Below are 8,737 nucleotides of genomic sequence, written 5' to 3'. Positions count from 1 at the left end.
AGATGCAACAGCCCTCCCTGCTGCCCTGCTCCCGTCCCCCCCTCAAGACGAGCGTTTCAGCATTCGCTGAGCCTGGATCATCCTTGGGTGAGGAAGCCCAGAAGATGCTTTCTCACCATTTACCTCTGTGTTCATTTTGTTGCCATGGAGTTGCTCACATGGTTTCATTTGCTTGCATCATATTAACAGCTGTTTCTAGTTCATATTTTTCTACACTGAGAATTTTATTTACATCCACCCCAGCCCTACGCACCCTGTCATCGTGTCACCCTGTCCTCTTTTAGGCCAATCTCTTTACTGAGAAGGGCATCCCACCCCCTTTTGCCCATCTTTGCTTGCGGCAGAGCCAGGGTGGGGGTTCAGGTGAGAAATTACTCTCTTAACATCAGTGTAGTTGTCAGTAACCCTCCCTTCATTTGCAACACATGAATCAAACATGTTTGGGTCTCACTCCCAAAGCCGGGGTCCCAGATCCCTGTTTAGTAATTACATGAAAGTAACTGGTTTTCGGCAATATATTCACTACAGAGCTCAGTGAAATCCCTGGAAGCTACAGCTGCTCGGCTTTTCTGAATATCAGGCCACTCAATTTTGGTATCTAAATGCAGATTAAGAAGGCCTGACTGCAGCCGGCCAAGCCCAAAGGTCTGCCCGGGTCGTTGTGGCTGCCACTTTCCCATCAGACACTGAAGTGCTACTGGCACGTCTCCAAATACGACCAATTGTAGTTAGGTCTCCAACCCCTGCTCTGGGACCTAATTGTGCTCATTTTAAGGCTACAGCTGATCTCAAGACACATCCTGCGAGTAATCCTGCCTGCACAGTGCTGGGCGTCGCCACCATGGTCTGCAGGTGCGTGGCCCCGCAAAGCTGCGGTGCTGGGGAACGTTGTGCTGCTAAAAGATAGCTGCAATGTTTGTAAAGTCCTCAGTGGAGGAGGACATCCATGTAGGAACTGAACTCCCACCCTTACCAGCCAACAGGACTTAAATGCAAAGGAATATGTCGCTTTTGGCCCAGATCCCGAAAGGTATTTCAGTGCCCACCTCTTCCTGAAACACCTACGATGCTACCAACGCTCAGCAGATTTTGTAAAGCTCACGAAATACCTAAAGCTGTAGACTGGCATATACTGAGGTTGCTGAAAGGGCCCAATGCCTGGGTTCAGGAAGGACTGGAATAGCTTGTGTCTGGCTGGGAGCAGATCCCAGGCAGCTGGAAGTCCCTCCAGTCTCCAGTCACCTCTCCGCCTTTGGGTACCCAACCCTTTTTTTTGCCAATCTTTCAAAAAACCCAGCACCTTCCTAAACTTTCTTGAAAATGGGACCTCACTCATCTGTACCACATGCACATGAGTGTGCTGGGGCAAACCATAGCCTCTGAGAACTTGCTTTGAGTGTGTCCCTGTGCCCAGTGCTGCTTCTAGGGATGCGCAACATCCCGCAGGCAGGGGTTAAAACGGAGGTGGCCGCTGGGTATGGGTGCTGGCAAAGCACAGTTGCAAGGTCAATGCCTGCCAGCATCTGTGGCCAGCACTTGTACTTGGCTGTTGAGGACGTGTACGGGGCGGAGGGGAAGGGTGTTCGGTCCTGCCTTTGTGTTTTCAGCTCTGGTATCCATGTCGTTGGCTTTGCTGTTGCTAGGGGAACCCACGAGTAGTTATAAAACAAAAAACAGCCCCAAGCCATATTGTGTCAATTAATGTAACCAGACATATTTCCTCAAATAAGAACCATATGTTAGAGATAACATCTTTGTTTGTTGCTTGCGGTTTCCTTGATGGCAAACTACTGTGCTCTAATCCTTTAGTGTCCAATTCGTTTATAAAATCGTTGTGGATGAAAATACAAAATACCGAGAGTGCTTGCTTGGGGCTGGGCTCGCCCAGGACTCTGAGCCCCTGGAGAGGCACCCGCAGGGCTGCGGGGAACGGAGGGAGGCAGGAGGATGCTCTTTGCCTGGAGAGCATGTATTTTATTCTCTTGAAAGGAACACCTGTGATAGCTCTAGTCCTCTCCCTTCCAGTTTGTTCTCTTTAGTTATATGTCAGCCTTATGTGTGTTGTCAGGCAAGGTGTCTTCTCAGCACAGGGGGTAAATTTCGAAACATCGCCAACTGGAGTAAGATGTTTAAGGGTTTTATTTTCAGAGGTATTCAGAATCATAGAATCATGGAATGGTTTGCGTTGGAAGGGACCTTAAAGATCATCTAGTTCCAACCCCCTTGTCATGGGCAGGGACACCTTCCACTAGACCAGGTTGCTCAAAGCCCCATCCAACTTGGCCTTGAACACTTCCAGGGATGGGGCATCCACAACTTCTCTGAGCAACCTGTTCCAGTGCCTCACCACCCTCATAGTGAAGAACTTCTTCCTTATATCTAATCGAAATCTACCCTCTTTCAGCTTAAAGCCATTACCCCTTGTCCTATCACTACACGCCCTTGTAAAAAGTCCCTCTCCAGCTTTCTTGGAAGCCCTCTTCAGGTACTGGAAGGCTGCTCTAAGGTCTCCCCGGAGCCTTCTCTTCTCCAGGCTGAACAACCCCAACTCTCTCAGCCTGTCTTCACAGGAGAGGTGCTCCAGCTGATCAACTTCGTGGCCCCCCTTTGGATTTGTTCCAACAGGTCCATGTCCTTCTTATGTTGGGGGCCCCAGAGCTGAACGCAGTACTCCAGGTGGAGTCTCACAAGAGCAGAGTAGAGGGGGAGAATCACCTCCCTCGACCTGCTGGTCACGCTTCTTTTGATGCAGCCCAGGACACGGTTGGCTTTCTGGGCTGCAAGCGCACATTGCCAGGTCACGTTGAGCTTCTCATCAACCAAAACCCCCAAGTCTTTCTCCTCAAGGCTGCTCTCAATCCATTCTCCGCTCAGCCTGTATTTGTGCTTGGGATTGCTCCGACCCATGTGCAGGACCTTGCACTTGGCCTTGTTGAACTTCATAAGGTTCGCACGGGCCCACCCCTCAAGCCTGTCAAGGTCTCTCTGGATGGCATCTCTTCTCTCCAGCGTGTCGACTGCACCACAGAGCTTGGTGTTGTCGGCAAACTTGTGGCATATAAAAGCTGACAGGCTTTGAACAAAACCTCAGCCTCTATACCACTTTAAAGTGGGACTTAAAACTGGCTGTGAAAGGCATTTGGGTACCTAACTCCTGGTTAAATCAATACAAACCCGAGGATCCTAAGGCACATAGGTATTTTAGAAAGCTGCACCGCTTCACTGAATGGATGTATTTGAATCTGTGCAAGCCCTTAAGTAGATTCACTTGGTTTAAGATCATTTTGCTATTGATTTCCTCCCTTGATTCCTTATCAGCACAGGGCACGTGCCACTTGGCTGCCCAGGACCTGCCCTACCTCAACTGGATCAACTCTCTGGTTTGGCAAATGGGCACAGCCTCTGCCCTGCTCACGTGGACGTTTGCTGCAGCAGAGAAACCCTTTAACAATGGGATTTCTAAGACCACAAAAATGCACAGGAGACAGAAGAACTTAATTACTCTTTTCATGATTGTTTTTCACTTAGATATAATGGCTCTCAGAAGGGAACAGCAGTATCAGTCTAATAATTCTGCCTTGGTCAATCCCTTATGATATTTACACAGCGGCTGTGCAATAGCTGGTGGGTAAATATAATTTCTTTGATCAATGCTTGCTTATGGCACTTCGGAGCCATTTCACGCTTCTGTTTGAGGAAGGATGCGCAGGTCGGCATCCCCGCCACGCTGCTGTCCCCGTACCCTCAGCTCCCTCTGTGCAAGTCCACTTGGGCTATTTGGCTCCCTCCACGCCAGAACACTTAGTCAGCTAAGTGAACAATTTTTACCTTGGGGAAAAAGGCTCAAATTGCAGTTGCATATGTTTTTTTCCTACCAAATTAAAAAAAGGTAGGCTTAAAGCCAGGCATAGCTGAAGTGGCACAGTCTATAGAGCAGGCAGAGCCCTCACAGGTTGCACGCAGTTAAAATGGGTGTGAATTTTGCCTTCCAATTAGCTGACAAGTTCAGGCCATTTGCCTTGCTCACCAATTGTCTGTGCTCCTGCAGAAGTATTTTGCTTTCACAAGTACTCAGCAAAAAGCGTACGTACAATTTTTCTTTTTTAACATCAAGGCAAAGGGACTCGCTCCTTGTGCTCTACCATTACTCTCCACGCTCCGTTGCCATCAGCTCACGCCCTTGCCCCCCCCCCCGACTCCCAGTCTCACCTGGGCATCCGGGGGACAAAATTTCAGCTGGGGTGAGCAGAAGTTGTGTACACAAACCCTTGAGCTGCAGGAAGGCTGGAGCCCCCGGCTGCCCCACAGGCACCGGTGTGGGCAGCCACCTCATGGCACGGCACGGCACAGGCGAGCTGAGCACAGCGACGGGATGTCTTGGCTTAAACAGTCAATGTTTTCCTCCAATATTTGGTACTAATACGTTAATCAGATCTCACACACAGCCTCTCATTGTATTGCTCTCTCTGTGTTTGTACAGTAATTAATTCTGACTGCAGCGACTCCATCAGCCTCAGGGATTGCTGTGTATGTGCCTACGCTTGTGATGTGATTTTGGAGGATGCCTGAATGAAGCAGTGATGTTTGCTGTGTGATTTCAAATTGAAACTTGATGACAAATTGATTATTGTTGAAACAGAAGGAGCGTGGCGAGCACAGCCGCACACAGCCTGCACAACCCTCCTTGTGCAGCCCCGTCCACGGGCGAGGGGCTCCGGGAGGCTCTGAGTGGCCGTGTGGTGGCTGGAGGAGCTGGAGCACAGCGAGTGCTTGCCAGCCGGACGCTTAGGCTTGGCCCTCTTCTTGCCAGAAGCAGAAAAACTAAAGGTGCGATTTGGTAAAGCCAATCTGAAATCCCTTCCCTTGGGGAGTGTCTGCTCCGATCACGGCACACCTGTAATTTCCATCAGACTTTGTCTGCTGCCTGCACATGCATCAAGGTTGAACTGTGCTGTGCAAGGTGCATCAAACGAAATCCAGATACTTTCTGAACACATACAGGTTGCTGTTGCATAAAGGCAAACATAAACCAGACTCTCTTCTCATGTAGCATTAGGAGGGCAGCGTGGCTTGCAGCCACGTCCAGCCTCTGCCATGAGCGGTGCTTGCTGGGAGGGAGGTCGTACCACGCTGGCTGGGTATTGGCGTCAGGGGGGAGCACGTGTTGCCCACCCCTCGCTTCCCTCTTTACCCGCTGGCTGAGGCTGTTGGCACTTCCAGCACAAAACTTCACTTAGTTCCCCCTCCAATTCTGCCGTGAAATCCTCCCGCCCTCCAAGCAGCGCAGGGTCGGAGCTTGGGTTTGCGGTGTCTCTGCAGAGCCTCCCAGGCAGCGTTTCGGGGGTGGCTGTGGGGAGCAGCATGCACCCGGCTCCATTTTTGGCTACGTGGTTTGTTAAGTGAAGTGCTGGAGGCGATTAAAGCGTTCCCAAGAAATCCCTGCTTTCTCTGGGCAGAGTGCAGGCAGCGGGCTCATCCTCCCGGCCCTAAATCTGTTGTTACCGCATCAAGGTCCCAGGGCGTCCCCTGGAAAGCAGCTTTTGAAACGCCCCTGTGCCTCCGTACCCCTTCCTCTGCTGTTTGCTCCATTGTGCGAGAGATCCAAAACCTGACTGTTACGATGACTTTACCTTGCATTAGGCTTTGGGTGGGGGGTTCCACCGGACATGGGGCAGCAGCCGCTGGGTGCCAAGTCAGTGGTGACCAGGAGCCCCCCGCTCAGCCAGCGCGAAACCCCCTGCTCTTCAGAGGGTGGCTGAAAATGCTCTTTCCCAGGACCCCAAGGAAAAGTGCCAGGGAGCACCCAGAGTGTTCAGGGCACAGAGGGAAAGTCAGGCAGGAGCTGCCAGCCCTGCTGCCCATTTCTCTTCAGGGAGGACCTGCCCCTGCCCCCCCCAGGCATTAAACCTACACCAAGAAATGTATTCTTCTTACATCTGGTATCTTTATCTGGCTTTCTGCACTTTTCATTTAACTGCGAGGAAACTCTGCATGCGGGGAAAATGGTTTGGCTCTGAGTAAACTCTCATTTTTGTCATCAAATGAAATCCTTCCCTTAAATCCTGGGGAGGGCACAGTCCTGTTGAGGTTTTAGCAGGCAGTAATAGCTTCCCGATGCCACTGTGCTGTGACCAGCGAAGCTCCTCTGGTCCCCTCAGGAAGCCCGTGGCCCTGCTGTGACTGGCTGCTTTGAGACACCCTTTGAGAGTGGATATTAATATTATTTGGAAAACAGATTAGCCATCTGCCTGTCTTTCTGAAACTCTCCTCCTGTGCTAAGACATACCCCCGCATGGGGTCACCCACACAGTCCCGGGGAGCAGGGTGCAAGTGCCAGGCACCGGGAGGCATTAGGTACGGTGGGATCTAGGTTTTCAATTAGCTGAACAGAGCAACCATTAGGGGAACTCGTGGGGCAGCAAGATGTGCGTACCACCCCTTTGGAGATAACAAACCTTTTAATGCTCAGGAAAACCACGCTGGGAATGGCAGCTGAGCAGGGCCGTGAGATAGAGAGACGCCTTGTAGGGCTTTTCTGTCTCTTGTCTCCTGCAAACCTGGGACAGCTTTTAAACCACTGTGGCTCAAAGCAACCTAAATCCATCGCCTCCTGCTTCAAACCACTTTAAATATATATTTATCTGAGAGATGTCCACCAGCGCAATTAAGTCAATGTTCATTAGCTTCATGTGGAGGTTTTCTCGTGTACTACAGCCTGAATGAGCCTGGGCTGTGGTGCGTAAACCCCGTTTTAACTTATCGACTCTGCATGGCTGTGGTCGCAATTGGCCTTTTAGGGGTAACTCAAGCCGGTCCACCTGAGTTGTTGCAGAGCTGCACGCGGATGCTTCTGCCCTGATTTTAACCTGGTTGATACTGGGGTATCTCACACGTCTGGTGGTTGATGCCCTTCCTCAAGGCTGCCCACCCATCAACAGCTCTGCTGCTCCCAGCAGCTTGAAGTCGGGTGCTCATCTGAGCGTTTGACCCCGACCGATGGGGCTGCTCTGCCTGTGTCCCCCCCAGGCCCCAGCTGCCGCTGCCCCTGCCCCCGGGGCAGGGCACCCGCCCCTCCTTTGCTTCTGGTCCGTTTTGGTGCATTCAGCAGCACAAGCCCAGCTTCAGCAGAGTCTGTGCGTGCGTGTGTGTGTGTGTGCATGTGCGTGCGTGCATGTGCGTGCGTGCATGCATGAGTGTGTGCACGCAGGAGGACGCTCGTGTCCGCTTTGCAATACTTCCACCTACAGAATAAAACCCAGAATAGCAGCAGGAGCAGCCAGCAGCAGCCCTCGGAGCCGATGGGTGCACAGCATCCTGGGGCTGGGCCCAGCCAGGCAGAGGGGCCCCCCAGGCTTTGGGGGACTGGGGCGAGCCGGAGGACATCTGCAGAGGTGCTCGTGAGCCCCTTGTCTTCTCCAGCAAAGCTGTGAAGAGGGCTTCTCTTTCCTGGGACAAAAATGGTCATTTTTGCAATTTTTTCCCCTTTCACTGGAATATGAAGACTTTTTTTTCAGGCCAGCTTTTCTAATTTTAATGACTTTTTTTTTCCTAAAATGCCCCGCTGGGCTGTGGCCAGGCAGGAGATAGGAATGGAAGGCTGTTTCCTTTACAGAAGTGTTTTTTCCTAAGCAGGGTGTAATTGCGGGTGCTCCACTGCGACAACACCCAAGCGCTGCGTGGGCGCACGCCAGCCCTGCTGCAGCAAGGGGAGCACGGGGTGGCCGTAGCAGGTTCGATTCCTGCCCCAAAGAGCTTGGAAGCAACAAGCTTGTGCTTTGGAAGGGGGAGAGCGACAAGGAGAACAGACAGGAGAGCCATGGACTTGGTGGCTTGCAGATGGGGCTGATGTGAAATGATGGATTTCACAAACATGTCCTGGCAGAAGCAGTGACTGGGGAAAGATTTCCCGGAAAAGGGACCCCTACCGCTGTCATTAACAGCAGCTCGCAAGACATGCTGTGCTGCACCTGCTGCTGCTAACCTGTGGTTTCTGGGGGCAGCTAAAGCCCTGATGAGTACTTGTTGGGCCAATTTCCATCAAGAATATTCTTAGATTGTTCGCTATTTTTTTCCTTCCCAAACCATCCAAAGCTTTTGGTCCGTGTACATCCTTCCAAGGTCTGTAACAAAGCTGAAAGTGAAGGACAGTCACAACAGTTTGAATTTACTCACTTGAAATATTTGCAGTATTTTGTTGAAAAATTAGTCAAAACGTTTTAACAAAATCCTTTTCCTGAGGAAAAGCGATTCTGAGGGTGAGACCAAGCCAGCCAAACCCCTGTGCCTGAGAACTGGTCAGCTGGAACATTTCCCACCAGTTCCTGTGGGTCTCTCTAGGGGTCTCAGGTCTTCAAAGTTCAGTGGCAGCACCTTATTTCCATCACAGTATTTCTAACAGCAGCTGTGGCATCAGGTGATGCAGGAATACTCTGTATTTCCCAGGAAACCATCCCCATTGCAGCACACTGCAGTGGGGGCAGGCGCCGCAGGTGCCATGCTTGGTCCCAGACGCTGGCAGATGTCACCACCAGGCCTGAGCTCCTACCTGCCAAGCTCCTCTTAACACCCTGCTTTGTTTGCCGACAGACCTCCCATGGTCTCCTTTCACTTTGGGTTGCAGATCAGACTGGGCGGCTTGAGGCTTTCACAGCCGCTTGCTGTTAGAGCGATTTTTTTTTCAGATGTGTCCAAGCCACGGGGCTGCGGCTCAGGGCGATGCGTAGCTCCTGTTCCTGTT

Source organism: Pygoscelis adeliae, unplaced genomic scaffold, assembly GCF_000699105.1.
Source record: "Pygoscelis adeliae isolate BGI_AS28 unplaced genomic scaffold, ASM69910v1 Scaffold241, whole genome shotgun sequence".
NCBI classification, from domain to species: Eukaryota; Metazoa; Chordata; class Aves; order Sphenisciformes; family Spheniscidae; genus Pygoscelis; species Pygoscelis adeliae.
Note: the sequence above shows the minus strand (reverse complement) of the source record.